At 49.1% G+C, this 24,630-nt stretch overlaps 2 pseudogenes; both read right to left on the bottom strand.

The window, feature by feature from the left end:
* Positions 1-14,049: 14,049 nt before the first annotated feature.
* LOC115768942 lies at positions 14,050-16,705 on the bottom strand (annotated as a pseudogene).
* Positions 16,706-17,062: 357 nt separating this feature from the next.
* LOC115768937 lies at positions 17,063-17,240 on the bottom strand (annotated as a pseudogene).
* Between the last annotated feature and the right edge of the window lie 7,390 nt (positions 17,241-24,630).

Raw genomic sequence — 24,630 nt, 5'->3', positions numbered from 1 at the left:
AAGCTATGTGTTGGTTGAAACGCAACTCCACGTCGAGCAAGCTCTACCCGCTTTGGGTATAAACCACAGCCACCACGATACTCCCCGAAGGGCCGCAACCAAAAAGTCAGGACGGAACAAGTTCCGTGGGCTCCTGGCTACCCGTGGTACCAAATTTACTTACAGTTTTGGTCGACTGCCGTAGATGTATACTACCCAGTTTGGCCTCCACCGGCCTAAGAATGGGTCGTCTTATTATTTTCGCCGCTCGAATTAGCTGGTTGTCCTAATATACCTCGGACAATCACCCAGGGTCACCACGAGGAGGCCACTAATAATTATATGTGGGGCACAATGTGCCTTCGAGTCGACTTGACTAATGATTTACGAAATACGCAACATGCCCTTCTACATCGGTCCATTAAGCCCCCCCCCCAATAGGGACAAAACAAACAAATATTTGTTTAACGTGGCGTTTACCCCGTAGGGGCTTACTACCACGGTATTCGAAATACAGCGAGCCGAAACAAAGCGTCGGACTAGCGCCCCTCCAAGACACTGCATGTGCAGTGCCCCTTCGGTACCAAATTGAATGCATGCTTGTCGAACATGACATTCCCCCTTGCAGGGAGGTGAGGTCTATCTATACCTCCGCTGGTCTATGGGTACAGCACCCGGTTAACACGCAACTCCACGCCGAGTGAAAACTCTCCTCACAATTGGGTATCGAACCACAGCCACCACGATACTCCCCGAAGGGCCGCACCAACTAACCAGGACGGAACGAGTTCCGTGGGCTCCTGGTTACCCGTGGTACCAAATTACAGCTTTGGTCGGCAGTTCGTAGCAATTGCCACTTCCCAGTTTTGTTGACGACAAACACGGAATGGGTCATCCATTGTTCGACTTAACCCAAAGGGGTTTGTCTACCAGATTAAGCTCTGTTCGGCTTCGTCACACAGTCCATGCCACTCCCCAGTTTTGGCTAACGTCAGCCCGGCACTGGTCGGCCCTGTGTGGCTGTACTTCACTCCATCCCTCGCCGCCGTCTAGCAAACACCGCCCGCGCAAACATCTCCAGGAGTAACAGCCGCTCTGGTGTCTCCAAGACCCGGGAAAAGTCCCAACGGGTACCTTCTCTCCTGACACCAAGTCCGTCGAGGTCTCGCAGATCTGCATAGAGTGGGCAAGCAACTAGCACGTGCTGCCAGTCTTCATACTCAGCACCGCATTGACATGCGGGCGTTGCACTCAGACTTCTCTGATGCAGAAATGCATTTAGCGACCCGTGGCCCGTCAGCAAGAATTCAGCGTGAAGACCGAATCCAAAGTCTCGCCGGCTGTAAACGAAGCATGCGTCCGGGATAAACTGATGAGTCGGTCGACCGTGCTCATCACTATCCCATCTCCGTTGCCACTCGGAGCACATGCCTTCTTCCAGCAACGCCTTCATCTGCCTCTGGTCTAGATTTGCCACATCTAGACCGAACAGCCAGTCACTATCCTCCAGCGGGTGGGCACGCTTGACCTTGAATCTGATTGCCAATTGCTTGGCAACCAAATCCAACGGCAGAGCTCCAGCAAGCACCTGCAGTGCCACGGTGGACACTGTACGGCATACCGGTAGGCATCCTAAGAGCATGACTCTTTGGCAGGAGATGAGGCGCCTCCTGGCCCCCGACTCTCCCCTGACCGCGGAATACCATACCGAGGCACCAAACAGTGCGCAAGGCACCATGAGTCCGGCATATACAGTGCGTCTGGCTCGGGGACTGAGGCCCCAGTCAACCCGTAACACGCGGCCTAATGCTCCGACGACTCCAGTCAGTTTATCCCGCAATCCTGCGATATGCGGCTGAAAATTCAACCGTTCACCGACTGTGATGCCAAGGTACCGGTACTTGTCGACATATGGTAGGCTTGCTCCTGCAAACCGTACCACGGGCGGCCTGGAAACGGCAAAACGCCCCTTCAACATCATCATTGCCGTCTTGCTGGTTGAGATCGACACTCCGACCTCGGCTCCCCAAGTTCCCACGACGGACATTAGCTCAGCTGCTCGACGTTCCAGTTCGGCTCTCGACCTTCCCTCGACAAGAACCAGCAGGTCATCGGCATATGCACTAAATGTGCACAAGGGCTCCAGGCGTTGGAGCAGGACATCCATCATGGTGTTCCAGATGAACGGTCCGCTGATGGATCCCTGGGGACACCCTCGCGTGACCTCCACCTCGACTTCGCCATATCTGCTGGTCATCCTGGCTTTCCTGCCACAGAAGAAGCTCCTCCACAAGCTAGCTTCCTTGCATCCCGCATCGATCAAGCGGCGCATCGCGGCGCTCCACTCGATGTTGTCAAAGGCGCCTTTAAAGTCCACGAATAGACCAAGTACGTATACCGCCTGGCTGGCGGCAACGCTGGTCATCACGTGCTTCCAGGCGTCCTCGACACAGCGTCCAGGTCGAAAGCCAAATTGCCATCTATTTCCATCTGGGAGCACCTCCTTCATTCGATCCACCATGATCCCCTCAAGCACTTTGCCAAACACTGGCAACAGGCAGATGCCCCGATAGGAAGCTGGATCGCTCCTATCCTTGTCGGGGCCCTTGAGGAGCGCAACCACACGCGGGCACTTCCACTCAAGGGGAAAGTATCCTTCTGTCAGGCAGCGGGAATACAACGCTGTCAAGTGCTCGGGGATGGCACGCCATACCGCCTTGCAGATCCCACCTGTGATGCCGTCAAGCCCGGGAGAGCGCCTGCTCTTCAACCGAGCGACGCATACTCCAACCTCGAAAGCTTCGAGCGCTGGAGCAGCTTCGTCCGGAATGACGATGTCTTCACTCGACTCCGCAACTGGAAAAAAGCTGTGGAGGAGGAGACTCGCGCAGTCGTGCCATGTTACGACCAGCCCGTCATCCGAACGAAGGCACCTCAAATCGGTAGTCCGCTTTCGTCCTCGGCATATCCGGTAGACGTGCCCCCACGGATCGTCTCTGTGGTCTCCAACGAAGCGTCGCCAGTTTTCCTCCTTCGTCTTCAGGATGAGCGTCTTGAACTCGCGGACGGCTGTCCGCAGATGAGCTGCAAGATACGGCGCAGATTCATGACCTCTGCGCCGTGCATCCTGGAGCCTCCGCCTCAGTCTCCTGACCTCCCGGCGTTTGGTACTCAGTTCGGCAGTCCACCATTTAACTTTTCCCTGCGCTCTCGACGGTCTGCGGCCTAACACTCTGTCGCACACAGACTGTACGGCAAGGCGTAGGGCAGACACCGCGGTATCCAACGGCAACATCCTAATATCCTCCTGGGAAAGGTGCTCCTCGATTTCCTCTACCAGCTCCGAGTCGAACAATCGCCAATTAGCATTCGCGAGCTTCCAGGACGGCACAGGAGCATAGCTCTCAACTGCATTTGCTGGGGATGGCGAAGTCACAACAGTAATCATGTTGTGGTCGCTCAAATCCCACTCGTCCACACTCCAGTCATACGCGGCCCACGTAGACGCTGCTTCGTTCACGATTGTTACGTCGATATCGCTCTGTCCTCTTCCATTATCGAACGTGTACACCTCGCTGACTTGATTTAGCACGTTGGCACGACTTCCGAGTATCCACTCATCTAGCTGTTCGCCTCTTCTGTAGTTCAGCTGGCCACGAAAGAATTCGTGCCGTTTGCTGAACCACAAGGGAGACACAGCGTTTGCGTCCAGGCTGAGAATTACCGGTGTACTGCTCGCCAGTAGCAGTATGGTATCCATATAGCTCAATATCCTTGTCAAGTCAGCTTGAGCATGGCAGTATATGGAGGTCAGGTAAACAGTGCCATGCTTACCTGTGACCCTCACACATACTCCAGCCTCGGTGGTCAGCGACTCCACTGGAAGGCAGATGGCATCTGGGTCGTCGATGATGACAGCAGCGCTCCTTTTCCGGCCCTCGACAGCGTGGCTTCCGAATACGCGCATCCCGGCTGGGAAGCCCGTAATCCTTCCAACGACGTCTGCGTATGGCTCCTGCAGCAGCGCAAAGGAGTGGCCGTGGTCACGCATACGTACACCGATATCGATGCACGCAGCGCGGCCCCGGCCACAGTTGGCTTGGATGAAACTAAACATTAATGTTTAGCTTGCACCCTCGCCAACACTGCGCCATAAATCGGGCAAGTCCCCGAAAGCATAAAATGCCCTGAGGGTAGCCCCTTGAAGCGGCAGTTCCGGCAGTCCACCGGATTTGCGCACTTGGCTGCGATATGCCCCATCTGTCCACACTGTCGGCATACGTCCTGCTTAAGGCGGCACTCGGACACCTTGTGGTCGAAGCCGACACACCTATGGCAAGCATAGGTGCGGACGAGGGACCGGCATCGGTATGAGAACCACTTTATATAGACCCGTCCGGTCTTTTCAAAAGTCGCCAGGGCCCTCTCGTCAACTTCTAGCGTCAGATTAACGCTGGCGCCATCAGTGACGGACCACGGCTTCGACTCAAGGTGTACTGCCTTGTTGAACACCGCTGCTGTCATCTCCTCCTTGAAGTTGTTCGTATACAACTCCTCCATGAACACCTCGGGCAGGATCGATGTGTCCACATCGAACACCGTTATTCTCGGCCTCAATCCCTTGTTCGGCTGGATGTTGAGTCCAACCTCCGCGAACTTGGTGTTTGCCACCACTCTATTGAGCTCGCCCTTCGATGGTGTGCGGATGACCGCGCCGCCTCGCTTGAGCTCTCGCACCTCATGTACCCGCACTCCAAGGGTGGGTGCGACCTCCTCCATGATTCTTTTAGCCACCATTTTGCCCGACTCGCTCGGGTCCCGACTCGTGACCACTGCGGACCACGTCTCAACTGGCTTGTTGATCCGTGGGGCAGCGATCGGCACTCCTGGGACGGGGACAGCGGTGCGGGCAGCATGGTGGGCAACTTGGTGAGCAGCAGTTGGCGTGGGGGCGGTGAGCTGTGCTGCAGACGATCTGCCTGCCAGGCTCTCGAGCAGAGCGTTCCGCACTGCCAGCGACGTGGACAGCTCCTCCAATCGCTTTACGGCTGCCGACACCTCGCGCGCGGCTTCAGGAGCGACACCCACCAGGGCAAGCCGGGTCATTTCGGCAGCTGCCGAAAGCTCCGCTATAATCGCCCCTGTCCCCTCGGCCACTATCTTCCATGCTGAGGCACTCGCGATGATGGGGGCGGCGGCGGCTCCAACGTAGTCCTCTGCGGCGGTAGCATCAGCGGCTCTCTTTGCAGCGGCTCTAGTGGCGGGCTTGGCAAACTCATCTGCGCTTTCCACCGCTTGCCTCTTCGGCTCAACGGGTACGCAGGGGGGGGAAATCGTGCTACGGCCTCTCCCTCTCCTCGCCCTCCTCCTTCCATCGACGGCGACGCTGGCAACCGACTCGGCACTAGATGCCGTGCCGGCCACGCTTCTGGCGTCCATTATTGTGGCGCCCTCCGTCGGCTACACCACGCGATAGTCCAGACACTAAACCGCTTATCTTTTTATACAACCGCACTGCTTTACTTGCGCTGCTTGCACTGGTTTGGACTGCTTTTTTAATGTCGCACTGCTTCGCACTATGTGCACTGCTTATCAAGCAGTGAACGGGTTTGCACAGCTTTGCACTGCTTTCGCGTCGACCTGGGCACAAGCAGTTTTATTGCTGTTTACAGTAATGTTTACCGCAAAGTTTTATGGCTTTGTTTACGCCAAAGCGAACACCTGCACCTTATCTTTTGTTTTCGAAACAAAAATAACTCCGCGACACGTCTGCTCGCGACGAACGTCTGGAACAAACTGAGTAGATAGGGACAAAAACAAACAAATATTTGTTTAACGTGGCGTTTACCCCGTAGGGGTTTACTACCACGGTATTCGAAATACAGCGAGCCGAAACAAAGCGTCGGACTAGCGCCCCTCCAAGACACTGCATGTGCAGTGCCCCTTCGGTACCAAATTGAATGCATGCTTGTCGAACATGACATTCCCCCTTGGTGGGAGGTGAGGTCTATCTATACCTCCGCTGGTCTATGGGTACAGCACCCGGTTGACACGCAACTCCACGCCGAGTGAAAACTCTCCCCACAATTGGGTATCGAACCACAGCCACCACGATACTCCCCGAAGGGCCGCACCAACTAACCAGGACGGAACGAGTTCCGTGGGCTCCTGGTTACCCGTGGTACCAAATTACAGCTTTGGTCGGCAGTTCGTAGCAATTGCCACTTCCCAGTTTTGTTGACGACAAACACGGAATGGGTCATCCATTGTTCGACTTACCCCAAGGGGTTTGTCTACCAGATTAAGCTCTGTTCGGCTTCGTGACACAGTCCATGCCACTCCCAGTTTTGGCTAACGTCAGCCCGGCACTGGTCGGCCCTGTGTGGCTGTACTTCACTCCATCCCTCGCCGCCGTCTAGTAAACACCGCCCGCGCAAACATCTCCAGGAGTAACAGCCGCTCTGGTGTCTCCAAGACCCGGGAAAAGTCCCAACGGGTACCTTCTCTCCTGACACCAAGTCCGTCGAGGTCTCGCAGATCTGCATAGAGTGGGCAAGCAACTAGCACGTGCTGCCAGTCTTCATACTCAGCACCGCATTGACATGCGGGCGTTGCACTCAGACTTCTCTGATGCAGAAATGCATTTAGCGACCCGTGGCCCGTCAGCAAGAATCCAGCGTGAAGACCGAATCCAAAGTCTCGCCGGCTGTAAACGAAGCATGCGTCCGGGATAAACTGATGAGTCGGTCGACCGTGCTCATCACTATCCCATCTCCGTTGCCACTCGGAGCACATGCCTTCTTCCAGCAACGCCTTCATCTGCCTCTGGTCTAGATTTGCCACATCTAGACCGAACAGCCAGTCACTATCCTCCAGCGGGTGGGCACGCTTGACCTTGAATCTGATTGCCAATTGCTTGGCAACCAAATCCAACGGCGGAGCTCCAGCAAGCACCTGCAGTGCCACGGTGGACACTGTACGGCATACCGGTAGGCATCCTAAGAGCATGACTCTTTGGCAGGAGATGAGGCGCCTCCTGGCCCCCGACTCTCCCCTGACCGCGGAATACCATACCGAGGCACCAAACAGTGCGCAAGGCACCATGAGTCCGGCATATACAGTGCGTCTGGCTCGGGGACTGAGGCCCCAGTCAACCCGTAACACGCGGCCTAATGCTCCGACGACTCCAGTCAGTTTATCCCGCAATCCTGCGATATGCGGCTGAAAATTCAACCGTTCACCGACTGTGATGCCAAGGTACCGGTACTTGTCGACATATGGTAGGCTTGCTCCTGCAAACCGTACCACGGGCGGCCTGGAAACGGCAAAACGCCCCTTCAACATCATCATTGCCGTCTTGCTGGTTGAGATCGACACTCCGACCTCGGCTCCCCAAGTTCCCACGACGGACATTAGCTCAGCTGCTCGACGTTCCAGTTCGGCTCTCGACCTTCCCTCGACAAGAACCAGCAGGTCATCGGCATATGCACTAAATGTGCACAAGGGCTCCAGGCGTTGGAGCAGGACATCCATCATGGTGTTCCAGATGAACGGTCCGCTGATGGATCCCTGGGGACACCCTCGCGTGACCTCCACCTCGACTTCGCCATATCTGCTGGTCATCCTGGCTTTCCTGCCACAGAAGAAGCTCCTCCACAAGCTAGCTTCCTTGCATCCCGCATCGATCAAGCGGCGCATCGCGGCGCTCCACTCGATGTTGTCAAAGGCGCCTTTAAAGTCCACGAATAGACCAAGTACGTATACCGCCTGGCTGGCGGCAACGCTGGTCATCACGTGCTTCCAGGCGTCCTCGACACAGCGTCCAGGTCGAAAGCCAAATTGCCATCTATTTCCATCTGGGAGCACCTCCTTCATTCGATCCACCATGATCCCCTCAAGCACTTTGCCAAACACTGGCAACAGGCAGATGCCCCGATAGGAAGCTGGATCGCTCCTATCCTTGTCGGGGCCCTTGAGGAGCGCAACCACACGCGGGCACTTCCACTCAAGGGGAAAGTATCCTTCTGTCAGGCAGCGGGAATACAACGCTGTCAAGTGCTCGGGGATGGCACGCCATACCGCCTTGCAGATCCCACCTGTGATGCCGTCAAGCCCGGGAGAGCGCCTGCTCTTCAACCGAGCGACGCATACTCCAACCTCGAAAGCTTCGAGCGCTGGAGCAGCTTCGTCCGGAATGACGATGTCTTCACTCGACTCCGCAACTGGAAAAAAGCTGTGGAGGAGGAGACTCGCGCAGTCGTGCCATGTTACGACCAGCCCGTCATCCGAACAAAGGCACCTCAAATCGGTAGTCCGCTTTCGTCCTCGGCATATCCGGTAGACGTGCCCCCACGGATCGTCTCTGTGGTCTCCAACGAAGCGTCGCCAGTTTTCCTCCTTCGTCTTCAGGATGAGCGTCTTGAACTCGCGGACGGCTGTCCGCAGATGAGCTGCAAGATACGGCGCAGATTCATGACCTCTGCGCCGTGCATCCTGGAGCCTCCGCCTCAGTCTCCTGACCTCCCGGCGTTTGGTACTCAGTTCGGCAGTCCACCATTTAACTTTTCCCTGCGCTCTCGACGGTCTGCGGCCTAACACTCTGTCGCACACAGACTGTACGGCAAGGCGTAGGGCAGACACCGCGGTATCCAACGGCAACATCCTAATATCCTCCTGGGAAAGGTGCTCCTCGATTTCCTCTACCAGCTCCGAGTCGAACAATCGCCAATTAGCATTCGCGAGCTTCCAGGACGGCACAGGAGCATAGCTCTCAACTGCATTTGCTGGGGATGGCGAAGTCACAACAGTAATCATGTTGTGGTCGCTCAAATCCCACTCGTCCACACTCCAGTCATACGCGGCCCACGTAGACGCTGCTTCGTTCACGATTGTTACGTCGATATCGCTCTGTCCTCTTCCATTATCGAACGTGTACACCTCGCTGACTTGATTTAGCACGTTGGCACGACTTCCGAGTATCCACTCATCTAGCTGTTCGCCTCTTCTGTAGTTCAGCTGGCCACGAAAGAATTCGTGCCGTTTGCTGAACCACAAGGGAGACACAGCGTTTGCGTCCAGGCTGAGAATTACCGGTGTACTGCTCGCCAGTAGCAGTATGGTATCCATATAGCTCAATATCCTTGTCAAGTCAGCTTGAGCATGGCAGTATATGGAGGTCAGGTAAACAGTGCCATGCTTACCTGTGACCCTCACACATACTCCAGCCTCGGTGGTCAGCGACTCCACTGGAAGGCAGATGGCATCTGGGTCGTCGATGATGACAGCAGCGCTCCTTTTCCGGCCCTCGACAGCGTGGCTTCCGAAAACGCGCATCCCGGCTGGGAAGCCCGTAATCCTTCCAACGACGTCTGCGTATGGCTCCTGCAGCAGCGCAAAGGAGTGGCCGTGGTCACGCATACGTACACCGATATCGATGCACGCAGCGCGGCCCCGGCCACAGTTGGCTTGGATGAAACTAAACATTAATGTTTAGCTTGCACCCTCGCCAACACTGCGCCATAAATCGGGCAAGTCCCCGAAAGCATAAAATGCCCTGAGGGTAGCCCCTTGAAGCGGCAGTTCCGGCAGTCCACCGGATTTGCGCACTTAGCTGCGATATGCCCCATCTGTCCACACTGTCGGCATACGTCCTGCTTAAGGCGGCACTCGGACACCTTGTGGTCGAAGCCGACACACCTATGGCAAGCATAGGTGCGGACGAGGGACCGGCATCGGTATGAGAACCACTTTATATAGACCCGTCCGGTCTTTTCAAAAGTCGCCAGGGCCCTCTCGTCAACTTCTAGCGTCAGATTAACGCTGGCGCCATCAGTGACGGACCACGGCTTCGACTCAAGGTGTACTGCCTTGTTGAACACCGCTGCTGTCATCTCCTCCTTGAAGTTGTTCGTATACAACTCCTCCATGAACACCTCGGGCAGGATCGATGTGTCCACATCGAACACCGTTATTCTCGGCCTCAATCCCTTGTTCGGCTGGATGTTGAGTCCAACCTCCGCGAACTTGGTGTTTGCCACCACTCTATTGAGCCCGCCCTTCGATGGTGTGCGGATGACCGCGCCGCCTCGCTTGAGCTCTCGCACCTCATGTACCCGCACTCCAAGGGTGGGTGCGACCTCCTCCATGATTCTTTTAGCCACCATTTTGCCCGACTCGCTCGGGTCCCGACTCGTGACCACTGCGGACCACGTCTCAACTGGCTTGTTGATCCGTGGGGCAGCGATCGGCACTCCTGGGACGGGGACAGCGGTGCGGGCAGCATGGTGGGCAACTTGGTGAGCAGCAGTTGGCGTGGGGGCGGTGAGCTGTGCTGCAGACGATCTGCCTGCCAGGCTCTCGAGCAGAGCGTTCCGCACTGCCAGCGACGTGGACAGCTCCTCCAATCGCTTTACGGCTGCCGACACCTCGCGCGCGGCTTCAGGAGCGACACCCACAAGGGCAAGCCGGGTCATTTCGGCAGCTGCCGAAAGCTCCGCTATAATCGCCCCTGTCCCCTCGGCCACTATCTTCCATGCTGTGGCACTCGCAATGATGGGGGCGGCGGCGGCTCCAACGTAGTCCTCTGCGGCGGTAGCATCAGCGGCTCTCTTTGCAGCGGCTCTAGTGGCGGGCTTGGCAAACTCATCTGCGCTTTCCACCGCTTGCCTCTTCGGCTCAACGGGTACGCAGGGGGGGGAAATCGTGCTACGGCCTCTCCCTCTCCTCGCCCTCCTCCTTCCATCGACGGCGACGCTGGCAACCGACTCGGCACTAGATGCCGTGCCGGCCACGCTTCTGGCGTCCATTATTGTGGCGCCCTCCGTCGGCTACACCACGCGATAGTCCAGACACTAAACCGCTTATCTTTTTATACAACCGCACTGCTTTACTTGCGCTGCTTGCACTGGTTTGCACTGCTTTTTTAATGTCGCACTGCTTCGCACTATGTGCACTGCTTATCAAGCAGTGAACGGGTTTGCACAGCTTTGCACTGCTTTCGCGTCGACCTGGGCACAAGCAGTTTTATTGCTGTTTACAGTAATGTTTACCGCAAAGTTTTATGGCTTTGTTTACGCCAAAGCGAACACCTGCACCTTATCTTTTGTTTTCGAAACAAAAATAACTCCGCGACACGTCTGCTCGCGACGAACGTCTGGAACAAACTGAGTAGATAGGGACAGAAAAGTCAGTGGGCTTAACGTGAGCACCTGCCATGTTGGCTTAATCTCACGGTATTCGAAAATACAACGAGCCGAAACAATGCGTCGGACTATCGCCCCTCCAGGACACTGTCCCTGCTCGAACAGTATCCCTTCGGTACCAATTGAATGAATGCCGGGCGGAGGCAATACATTCCCTCATTGGTGGGAGGTGAGGCCGGTCTAAAACCTCATAAAAAAGCTATGTATTGGTTGAAACGCAACTCCACGTCGAGCAAGCTCTACCCGCTTTGGGTATAAACCACAGCCACCACGATACTCCCCGAAGGGCCGCAACCAAAAAGTCAGGACGGAACAAGTTCCGTGGGCTCCTGGCTACCCGTGGTACCAAATTTACTTACAGTTTTGGTCGACTGCCGTAGATGTATACTACCCAGTTTGGCCTCCACCGGCCTAAGAATGGGTCGTCTTATTGTTTTCGCCGCTCGAATTAGCTGGTTGTCCGAATATACCTCGGACAATCACCCAGGGTCACCGCGAGGAGGCCACTAATAATTATATGTGGGGCACAATGTGCCTTCGAGTCGACTTGACTAATGATTTACGAAATACGCAGCATGCCCTTCTACATCGGTCCATTAAACCCCAGTAGATAGGGACAGAAAAGTCAGTGGGCTTAACGTGAGCACCTGCCATGTTGGCTTAATCTCACGGTATTCGAAAATACAACGAGCCGAAACAATGCGTCGGACTATCGCCCCTCCAGGACACTGTCCCTGCTCGAACAGTATCCCTTCGGTACCAATTGAATGAATGCCGGGCGGAGGCAATACATTCCCTCATTGGTGGGAGGTGAGGCCGGTCTAAAACCTCATAAAAAAGCTATGTATTGGTTGAAACGCAACTCCACGTCGAGTAAGCTCTACCCGCTTTGGGTATAAACCACAGCCACCACGATACTCCCCGAAGGGCCGCAACCAAAAAGTCAGGACGGAACAAGTTCCGTGGGCTCCTGGCTACCCGTGGTACCAAATTTACTTACAGTTTTGGTCGACTGCCGTAGATGTATACTACCCAGTTTGGCCTCCACCGGCCTAAGAATGGGTCGTCTTATTGTTTTCGCCGCTCGAATTAGCTGGTTGTCCGAATATACCTCGGACAATCACCCAGGGTCACCGCGAGGAGGCCACTAATAATTATATGTGGGGCACAATGTGCCTTCGAGTCGACTTGACTAATGATTTACGAAATACGCAGCATGCCCTTCTACATCGGTCCATTAAACCCCAGTAGATAGGGACAGAAAAGTCAGTGGGCTTAACGTGAGCACCTGCCATGTTGGCTTAATCTCACGGTATTCGAAAATACAACGAGCCGAAACAATGCGTCGGACTATCGCCCCTCCAGGACACTGTCCCTGCTCGAACAGTATCCCTTCGGTACCAATTGAATGAATGCCGGGCGGAGGCAATACATTCCCTCATTGGTGGGAGGTGAGGCCGGTCTAAAACCTCATAAAAAAGCTATGTATTGGTTGAAACGCAACTCCACGTCGAGCAAGCTCTACCCGCTTTGGGTATAAACCACAGCCACCACGATACTCCCCGAAGGGCCGCAACCAAAAAGTCAGGACGGAACAAGTTCCGTGGGCTCCTGGCTACCCGTGGTACCAAATTTACTTACAGTTTTGGTCGACTGCCGTAGATGTATACTACCCAGTTTGGCCTCCACCGGCCTAAGAATGGGTCGTCTTATTGTTTTCGCCGCTCGAATTAGCTGGTTGTCCGAATATACCTCGGACAATCACCCAGGGTCACCGCGAGGAGGCCACTAATAATTATATGTGGGGCACAATGTGCCTTCGAGTCGACTTGACTAATGATTTACGAAATACGCAGCATGCCCTTCTACATCGGTCCATTAAACCCCAGTAGATAGGGACAAAACAAACAAATATTTGTTTAACGTGGCGTTTACCCCGTAGGGGTTTACTACCACGGTATTCGAAATACAGCGAGCCGAAACAAAGCGTCGGACTAGCGCCCCTCCAAGACACTGCATGTGCAGTGCCCCTTCGGTACCAAATTGAATGCATGCTTGTCGAACATGACATTCCCCCTTGGTGGGAGGTGAGGTCTATCTATACCTCCGCTGGTCTATGGGTACAGCACCCGGTTGACACGCAACTCCACGCCGAGTGAAAACTCTCCCCACAATTGGGTATCGAACCACAGCCACCACGATACTCCCCGAAGGGCCGCACCAACTAACCAGGACGGAACAAGTTCCGTGGGCTCCTGGTTACCCGTGGTACCAAATTACAGCTTTGGTCGGCAGTTCGTAGCAATTGCCACTTCCCAGTTTTGTTGACGACAAACACGGAATGGGTCATCCATTGTTCGACTTACCCCAAGGGGTTTGTCTACCAGATTAAGCTCTGTTCGGCTTCGTGACACAGTCCATGCCACTCCCAGTTTTGGCTAACGTCAGCCCGGCACTGGTCGGCCCTGTGTGGCTGTACTTCACTCCATCCCTCGCCGCCGTCTAGTAAACACCGCCCGCGCAAACATCTCCAGGAGTAACAGCCGCTCTGGTGTCTCCAAGACCCGGGAAAAGTCCCAACGGGTACCTTCTCTCCTGACACTAAGTCCGTCGAGGTCTCGCAGATCTGCATAGAGTGGGCAAGCAACTAGCACGTGCTGCCAGTCTTCATACTCAGCACCGCATTGACATGCGGGCGTTGCACTCAGACTTCTCTGATGCAGAAATGCATTTAGCGACCCGTGGCCCGTCAGCAAGAATCCAGCGTGAAGACCGAATCCAAAGTCTCGCCGGCTGTAAACGAAGCATGCGTCCGGGATAAACTGATGAGTCGGTCGACCGTGCTCATCACTATCCCATCTCCGTTGCCACTCGGAGCACATGCCTTCTTCCAGCAACGCCTTCATCTGCCTCTGGTCTAGATTTCAGTAGATAGGGACAGTAGGAATCTCGTTAATCCATTCATGAGCGTCACTAATTAGATGACGAGGCATTTGGCTACCTTAAGAGAGTCATAGTTACTCCCGCCGTTAACCCGCGCTTACTTGAATTTCTTCACTTTGACATTCAGAGCACTGGGCAGAAATCACATTGTGTCAACACCCGCTAGGGCCATCACAATGCTTTGTTTTAATTAGACAGTCGGATTCCCCAAGTCCGTGCCAGTTCTGAATTGATTGTTAATTGATAATCGTTATAATTTAAAAGAACTAATTGGTTGCCTAACTAGTATTCTTAAAAATTTTAGCAAGAAAGTTCCACAATTGGCTACGTAACTCAACTATCCGGGGAACAAGAAACTACCATAAATGATAGAAACTTTATTTACCCAGAACGAGCACATAAACCATGTTATTGTTTCCCAATCAAGCCCGACTATCTCAATCTTCAGAGCCAATCCTTATCCCGAAGTTACGGATCTAATTTGCCGACTTCCCTTACCTACATTATTCTATCGACTAGAGACTCTTCACCTTGGAGACCAGCTGCGGATATTGGTACGGCCTGTTGAGAAGTTTGCGTGTCCCCACCATAAATTTTCAAGGTCCGAGGAGAAAATATCGACACAACAGTATATGTCATGCTCTTCTAGCCCATCTACCATATCTCTCTGCGAAAGACTTCCATGGTAGTACGGCTATAAAACAGAAAAGAAAACTCTTCCGATATGGTCGTTCCTGTTGCCAGGATGAGCACGAGGCCCATATTTAATAACAAATGGATACTCAACAGGTTACGGAATTGGAACCGTATTCCCTTTCGTTCAAAGTTATTCAAGTGTATAAAAATCGGTTAGATGACAAATATATTTAGATTTTTCTTTACTTGAAAATTTTCGGCTTTCGCCTTGAACTTAGGACCGACTAACTCGTGATCAACCACTGTTCACACGAAACCCTTCTCCACTTCAGTCCTCCAAGGTCTCATTCGATTATTTGCTACTACCACCAAGATCTGTACCAATAGCGGCTCCATGCAGGCTTACGCCAAACGTATACAACTTAAGCGCCATCCATTTTAAGGGCTAGTTGCTTCGGCAGGTGAGTTGTTACACACTCCTTAGCGGATTTCGACTTCCATGATCACCGTCCTGCTGTTTTAAGCAACCAACGCCTTTCATGGTTTCTGTATGAGTTGTTAATTTGGGCACCGTAACATTACGTTTGGTTCATCCCACAGCGACAGCTCTGCTTACCAAAAGTGGCCCACTGGGCACATTATATCATAACCTTAAACTTCATATCAAGAAAGTTAAGGTTCTTACCCATTTAAAGTTTGAGAATAGGTTAAGATCGTTTCGACCCTAAGGCCTCTAATCATTCGCTTTACCAGATAAGATTATTTTATACAACAGTTAAATGCACCAGCTATCCTGAGGGAAACTTCGGAAGGAACCAGCTACTAGATGGTTCGATTGGTCTTTCGCCCCTATACTCAATTCTGACAATCGATTTGCACGTCAGAACTGTTTCGGTCTTCCATCAGGGTTTCCCCTGACTTCAACCTGATCAAGTATAGTTCACCATCTTTCGGGTCACAGCATATATGCTCAAGATACGTTCCAGTTAGAGGCATAAATAATATAAATATTATTATACATAACTATATAGAGCGCCCCGGGATTGCGTTAATTAACTATAAATAGTTAAAAAACTTATCCCATTAATAGTCAAGTTAATTACGCTATTAGGTTTATATCCCAATAACTTGCACATATGTTAGACTCCTTGGTCCGTGTTTCAAGACGGGTCCCGAAGGTATCCTGAATCTTTCGCATTGTTAATCATACAAATGCATATAATAAACACAAATATCAATGATAATTATGCCATTATATAATTCCGAAAAATTAACGCACTGTAATCATATAAATCTATCAGCACTTTATCAAATTTATATCTTTTATTTTATGTTAAAATGCAAACATATAATTCAAATAAGCAATCAGACATAATTTTATGATAAATATTTATGCTAATAGATTACAATGTGCTTATATGGAAAAAATGCACACTATTATTATAATATTGTTTAAAATATTACAATTCTAATGATGAATTTTCCATAACGGATATTCAGGTTCATCGGGCTTAACCTCTAAGCAGTTTCACGTACTATTTAACTCTCTATTCAGAATTCTTTTCAACTTTCCCTCACGGTACTTGTTTACTATCGGTCTCATGGTTATATTTAGTTGTAGATGGAGTTTACCACCCACTTAGTGCTGCACTATCAAGCAACACGACTCTTTGGAAACAACATCTAGTAATCATTAACGTTATACGGGCCTGGCACCCTCTATGGGTAAATGGCCTCATTTAAGAAGGACTTAAATCGTTAACTTCTCATACTAGAATATTGATGTTCCGTACACTGCATCTCACATTTGCCATATAGACAAAGTGACTTAGTGCTGAACTGATTTCTTTTCGCTCGCCGCTACTAAGAAAATCCTTGTTAGTTTCTTTTCCTCCCCTAATTAATATGCTTAAATTCAGGGGGTAGTCCCATATGAGTTGAGGTTGTATAAAACAATGTTAACTGAACTTTTTTATTGTTCAATGGGTAATACTTTTGTTCTGAAGTTCAATAAATTTTACAAGAATTCTTTTATCACACATCATTAATAAGAGACAATTCTAGATGAAGGAAAAATTTATTTTTCTTTTATGCTAGACATTCCTCAGTATTATTTGATTTAAAAAAAGAAAATATAATTCTTCAATTTTCTCATACAAAATATACAATGAGTAGTACATCCATATATATATTAATATTATGAATATATTATGCATATCAGGGACACACATAATCTATCCAATAATATACCATATGCTTAAAATTTCGAAAAATTTTAAACAACTTAATTAGCAAAGTCTTACAACCCTCAACTATATGTAGTCCAAGCAGCACTATAAAAATAATTAAAGTACATAACAGCATGGACTGCGATATGCGTTCAAAATGTCGATGTTCATGTGTCCTGCAGTTCACACGATGACGCACAGTTTGCTGCGTTCTTCATCGACCCATGAGCCGAGTGATCCACCGCTTAGAGTGATAATTTTATTTTGGTTTTTTTCATTACGTCACAAATATTTTTATTGAAAGAAATTAAAAATACACCATTTTACTGGCATATATCAATTCCTTCAATAAAATTTTGTATACCTAAACTGTGTTGCGAAATGTCTTAGTTTTACATATTCTTTAAAAATATAGCATGAATAAGATTATTATATAGATACAAGAATTAAATATTTTTATAGAAATATGCAAAGCATTAACCTGAAAGCAGGTACAACACTTACAATTTAGGTTGTTGCGTTTATATAACGTATGCGCATATAACAATGAACAATACATCTGTGCAAGTTTTTTCATCATAAATCGCATAAACACAGACAAATCCCAAATTGAAAATGATAGATATTAAATAAATATATACTAATTGGGCATAAGTATGTGTAAATGTGTTTAAATGAATATTTATTTATATTCAGAAAAATTTTATATATTTCTATATATAAAATTGTTTTTATTAACGGAAATGAACATTATACAATAATGATCCTTCCGCAGGTTCACCTACGGAAACCTTGTTACGACTTTTACTTCCTCTAAATAATCAAGTTCGGTCAACTTTTGCGAAACAACCGCAACACACAAGGCGTCACAGTGATCACGTCGGAGACCTCACTAAATAATTCAATCGGTAGTAGCGACGGGCGGTGTGTACAAAGGGCAGGGACGTAATCAATGCGAGTTAATGACTCACACTTACTGGGAATTCCAAGTTCATGTGAACAGTTTCAGTTCACAATCCCAAGCATGAAAGTGGTTCAGCGGTTTACCCGGACCTCTCGGTCTAGGAAATACACGTTGATACTTTCATTGTAGCGCGCGTGCAGCCCAGGACATCTAAGGGCATCACAGACCTGTTATTGCTCAATCTCATTATTGCTAGACGCAATTTGTCCATTTAAGAAGCTAGTGTCCTTATAATGGGACAAACCAACAGGTACGGCTCCACTTATATAAACACATTCAAACACAATAAACATTTTACTGCCACTATGAATGAAGGCTATATAAGCTTCAACACCATAATCCTGAAGATATCTATTTAATATATTTGAGTCTCGTTCGTTATCGGAATTAACCAGACAAATCACTCCACGAACTAAGAACGGCCATGCACCACCACCCATAGATTCGAGAAAGAGCTATCAATCTGTCTTACACACTTATGTTCGGACCTGGTAAGTTTTCCCGTGTTGAGTCAAATTAAGCCGCAGGCTCCACTCCTGGTGGTGCCCTTCCATCAATTCCTTTAAGTTTCAGCTTTGCAACCATACTTCCCCCGGAGCCCAAAAGCTTTGGTTTCCCGTGAAGCGACTGAGAGAGCCATAAAAGTAGCTACACCCAATTGCTAGCTGGCATCGTTTATGGTTAGAACTAGGGCGGTATCTGATCGCCTTCGAACCTCTAACTTTCGTTAGAATTCACCTCTCGCGTCGTAATACTAATGCCCCCAAACTGCTTCTATTAATCATTTCCTCTTGATCTGAAAACCAATGAAAGCAGAACAGAGGTCTTATTTCATTATCCCATGCACAGAATATTCAGGCATTTGAAGCCTGCTTTAAGCACTCTAATTTGTTCAAAGTAATTGTACCGGCCCACAATAACACTCGATGAAGAGCACTAATGCAGGTTTTTAAATAGGAGGAATATATAACAAATACAAGTATTTAATTAAATATAAGAACTCCACCGGTAATACGCTTACATACATAAAGGTATAGTACTAACTACAATTGTAAGTTGTACTACCCGTATGAAGCACAAGTTCAACTACGAACGTTTTAACCGCAACAACTTTAATATACGCTATTGGAGCTGGAATTACCGCGGCTGCTGGCACCAGACTTGCCCTCCAATAGGTCCTTGTTAAAGGATTTAAAGTGTACTCATTCCAATTACAGGGCCTCGGATATGATATTGTATTGTTATTTTTCGTCACTACCTCCCCGAGCTGGGAGTGGGTAATTTACGCGCCTGCTGCCTTCCTTAGATGTGGTAGCCGTTTCTCAGGCTCCCTCTCCGGAATCGAACCCTGATTCCCCGTTACCCGTTGCAACCATGGTAGTCCTAGATACTACCATTAAAAGTTGATAGGGCAGACATTTGAAAGATCTGTCGTCGGTACAAGACCATACGATCTGCATGTTATCTAGAGTTCAACCAATATAACGATCTTGCGATCGCTTGGTTTTAGCCTAATAAAAGCACACGTTCCAAGAGGTCCGTGTTTTAATTGCATGTATTAGCTCTAGAATTACCACAGTTATCCAAGTAACTGTTAACGATCTAAGGAACCATAACTGATATAATGAGCCTTTTGCGGTTTCACTGTTAATTCGTGTGTACTTAGACATGCATGGCTTAATCTTTGAGACAAGCATATAACTACTGGCAGGATCAACCAGAATAATGTTTTTATAATTTGTATGTACAAAATATACATACATATATATATACAATATGTACTTACATTACAACTTAATATATTTTTGAATAAAAAACATACACTAGATATTAATGTTAAATATAAACGAATATGGCCATTGTTACATAGCATTTCATGTTCGTTAATTTACGTTTCACATATTTTAAAATTCACCACATATTATATCTATATGAAATATATATAATTCGTTCAAAAATATCTTTATATGTACACTTACTTAATATATATTTTATCACACATTGTTTAATACCAAAATGGAATAAACATTTTAATTTTGATGACAAACTTGATAATTTATTTATATGTATAAATTATATATGTATAACTTACATACATAATTATGCGATAAAAATATATTAGGTAAAACAAGTCACATACATAGTCACGTACATAGTATGTAAAATGTTAAAGTTTCATTTATGACAAATATTTAAAATAATTACAATAATTTTAGAAGCTTTGTTTTTCCAGCGTACTAATCGTCCATACATCTGTATGAATCGAATTTCCATTGGATGCAATTGTTAAATTTTACGATAAAAGGAAACACATTTGTTTACACGATGTAGTAACAATAAAATTATTACGAACAACATATCTTGGCTTGAAATTTCACAATTATCTTTTTCTTAATACCGTAAGCCAAATGTTATACAACATAACAAATAACGATATATAACTCAAAAAACGAGTATATGACATACTTTTAAAATGATATACTTTCAGCACATAATGTGATGAGCACACACTGCTCACCATGAATAGGTTTAGTCGCGATCGAACACTCGTTGAGTAAAGACGTGCCTGCGGACCGCTGCGAAGCATTCCAAATACACAAGCAACATAAACAACAGTTACTTGCGGCGAAATTATCAGGCCAGCTGCGCTCTGATTGGTCGCTGCAACCGTTACTGCGCTCTGTCAGCTTGCGTGCCGTGCGCAAATAACGGCGCACTAATACTTACACACGCACAAGCTTACACGCTTGTGCGCGTTATTTCAACACACATACGACAATAAGAATACAACAACAAACAACAACACAGACTAGCACTCGCTGCTTACGCTCGCCAGACGGGCAGCTTGCTTGCTCCCGCTCCCCCGTACCCCTCACCAACAAGATGGACTGGCAAGCCGAGCCACGTGCTATACAGCTCTTTAAAACTAGCAGCACCAAGAGGAAGAAGACCAACACCAAAGCAACCAACCCTGACTCTGAGGATTCGAGCTGCACTAGCGAACCTGGAGAAATAAGGAGGAAGCACGCGCGCAAACAGCGCAAACAGCCTTCCCGCGTACACCTACCAGACGGACCAAGCACCAGCAAAGCTGCTAGAGAAAATCTAAGAAGTAACAGATTTGCTTCACTCTCTACAGATGAAGACGACGAAGAATCTTCGGCCAGCGATGACTCCACTGAAGTCATAGGACTAGCTAAGGGCCAACCAAATAAGGAGCTTGCTAAAGAACCTAAGACGATCAAGCCACCACCGATTTTTATTCCAGACGTGACCAATATCAAAGCGCTTACCAATGCCATAACTGGCGCCCTTGGCAAAGCAGTAGAAGTTACATATAAAGCCACTAAAAACAACAACATTAGAGTAATGACGCAAGATAAAGCTAGCTTCACTGCACTTAAGGCATTTCTCAATGAAAATAACAAACGGTATCAGACCTTTCAGCCCAGAGACGAAAGAGCCTACCGGATAGTGGTCAAAGGCCTGCACCACTCTACTGAGCTGGACGAGATCAAGGAAGGTTTAAGCAACTACGGGCACGAAGTAAGAGACCTGTATAACCTCACACAAAAAAGCACAAAAAAACCCCTAAACATATTCTTCGTAAATCTCGAGCCGGCGAAAAATAACAAAGAGGCATACAAAATCAAAAGGCTTTGCTGCTCTGTGGTTACAGTCGAGCCCCCACTGAAGTTTAACGATGTCCCCCAATGCTATCGCTGCCAAGGATACGGACACACTCAAAGATACTGTCACCTGGAACATAGATGTGTGAAATGTGGAGGCGGACACTCCACGTCGGAATGCTCAAAGAAAAGCAGTGACCCGGCCTTCTGCCTGCACTGCCAGGGTCCCCATGTGGCCTCATATAAAGGATGCCCAGCCTATAAGAAGGCAAAAAGCCTCTTAACGGCAAACAGACAGACAGCTCCAAGAGATGGACTGCCCCTAAACTCCAGCAAAGTGAATGCAAACATTAGTTTTGCTAAGGCTGCAAAGAGCACCTACGAGGCAAATCAAGCTCCCTGCCCGGATTCACAGCCGGACAATCAACTTAATGCGATAGTGACAAGGCTAGAGGTCATGTTTGAAAAAATGATGGATAAAATACTAGGTCAAATGACACAGATGCTGGAAACTGTTTGCTCCACATTATGCAAGAAGGTTTAGAGATCACGATCTGGAATGCTAACGGCCTGTGCAAAAACAGGCCTGAGGTTGAGCTTTACTGCAAGACCAAAAATACTGAAATTCTCCTCATATCCGAAACCCATTTCTCTGAAAGATCTTACTTCTGCCTGCGAGGCTACGACCTGATCTCAGCCAATCACCCCAACGGAAGAGCCCGCGGCGGAGCTGCCATTCTAATTCGTAGCAACATAAGTTATGAGATCCTGCCCCCTACTCTGGAGGAGTGGATCCAGTGCGCAAAAATAAGAGTGAGTACCACGCTGGGAGACGTCACAATAGCCGCTGCCTACTGCCCCCCCAAGCACAATGCTAGGGACGAAGAATTCGGGACGCTACTGGACAGCCTAGGCACAAGGTTTCTAATAGGCGGAGACTTCAACGCAAAGCACACCTGGTGGGGCTCCAGAACAAACAACCCTAAAGGCTACGCGCTGTTCAGGCAAGCCCGCTTAAGAAGCCTCGACTGCCACAGTACAGGCGCACCTACATACTGGCCTACAGACCCATATAAGGTGCCAGACGTCCTGGACATCGCGATAACTCGTGATTTGGATACTGGCAGAATCCAAGTCAGAGAAGTAGAGGACCTCCTATCTGATCACAGCGCCATAGCCATCTCTGTATTTGCTGCAGCCATGCGGAAGTCTGCCCGCAAGAAGCTTATATATAAAGCCACTGATATTGGCAAATATCAAACCTGGCTGGACAGCTGCACCAATCCCAGCCCCCCACTGAATAGCCCGGAGGACATCGAAGCGGCAGTCACAGAGCTAACAACTCATATCCACAACGCGGCGTCACATGCGGCGCCAAGACTCTCAAACCGGCCCAGAGTTGAAAATAGAGACGTTCACCTCTGGTCACAACAAGTGGCCGAGCTGCTTGCTGAAAAAAGGCGTCTGAGGCGGGTCTGGTTCCTGTCCAGGAACCCAAGGGACAAGACAGTCCTAAATAGAATCACCAAGGAACTGAAAGAGACACTCAAGATTCTGAGAAAAGATGCCCTAGATAGTTTTCTCACGCAGCTTGCCCCTAACGACTCACAACACAATCTGTGGCAAGTAACCAAGCACATTAAAAAGCCACAGAAAAGAATCAACCCAGTAAGAAAAACTGATGGCAGTTGGTGTAGAACGGAAACTGACAGAGCCAATGCTTTTGCCGAACACTTAGAAACTGTATTCACCCCTTTCAGCAGGTGCACGCCAGACGAAGCAGCCGAAACTGCACACCAGCTAAGTGTACCGCCCGAAGGAACGGAAACGATTCCACCGGTACATGAAGAGGAGATAGCGGAATACATAACTGCGCTAAACAACAAAAAAGCCCCAGGCGATGATGGTATCAATGCAATGGCATTAAAGCTACTACCGCAAAGAAGCATCTCGTTCATCACCAAAATATATAACAGATGCATGGAAATCGGCTACTTCCCAGCGCAATGGAAAAGTGCGCAAGTAGTAATGATACCTAAGCCTGGTAAACCTGAAGCTAATCTGGCCTCCTATCGCCCGATTAGTTTACTGCCAGCGCTCTCCAAGATACTAGAAAGAGTATTTTTGAGTAGAGTTTTGTCAGTATTGGACGAGGCCGGTCTGATCCCGGATCACCAATTTGGCTTCAGGCGCTGTCACGGAACCCCGGAACAATGCCACAGAGTTGTTCAAACTATCCTCGACGCGTTTGAGGAGAAAAAATATTGCTACGCCGTATTCCTCGATGTCAAACAAGCCTTTGACAGAGTTTGGCATCCTGGGCTCCTGCAAAAGCTCAAGGGTAACCTCCCACACGCCTACTTCTTGTTTCTTGCTTCATATCTGGAGAACCGAACATTCCGAGTTAAATGCGGGGAAGCAGTGTCCAACACCAAACACATTCATGCTGGTGTCCCTCAAGGAAGTGTTCTGGGTCCGCTGCTCTATAACGTATACACAGCTGACTTGCCCGTCACTGGGAACCCAAACGTGCGCGTTGCCACGTACGCCGACGACACGGCATTTCTCACCATCTCGGAATCACCTGGCGAAGCTAGCTCACTGATGCAGATGCAATTGAACCTCGTCAACGACTGGCAAAAGCGGTGGAACATTACAGTCAATGGCGACAAGTCAACTGCGACAACCTTTGCACTCCGCTCGGGTAACTGTCCACCAGTTCAACTAGACGGAGTCACAATACCAGAAGAACCCAATCCTAAATATCTGGGAATAACGCTAGACAGGAAACTCACCTGGAGAGCACACCTAATAAAAAAGCGAAACCAGTGTGAGCAGCGACTAAAAGCCTACTACTGGCTTATGGGCAGGAGATCAAGGCTTTCCACCTCCTCCAAGATTCTGACCTACAAGGCGATCATCAGACCAATCTGGACCTATGGAATCCAGCTCTGGGGTACAGCCAGCAAGTCCAATATCCGGATCATCCAAACATTCGAAAACAAATCATTACGCATCGCTACAAACGCACATATATATCATGATAACGC

This window comes from Drosophila novamexicana, unplaced genomic scaffold, assembly GCF_003285875.2.
Source record: "Drosophila novamexicana strain 15010-1031.04,08,12 unplaced genomic scaffold, DnovRS2.1 tig00002103-arrow-arrow-pilon, whole genome shotgun sequence".
Classification (NCBI taxonomy): Eukaryota; Metazoa; Arthropoda; class Insecta; order Diptera; family Drosophilidae; genus Drosophila; species Drosophila novamexicana.
Note: the sequence above shows the minus strand (reverse complement) of the source record. Positions and strands in the feature narration are given on the sequence as shown.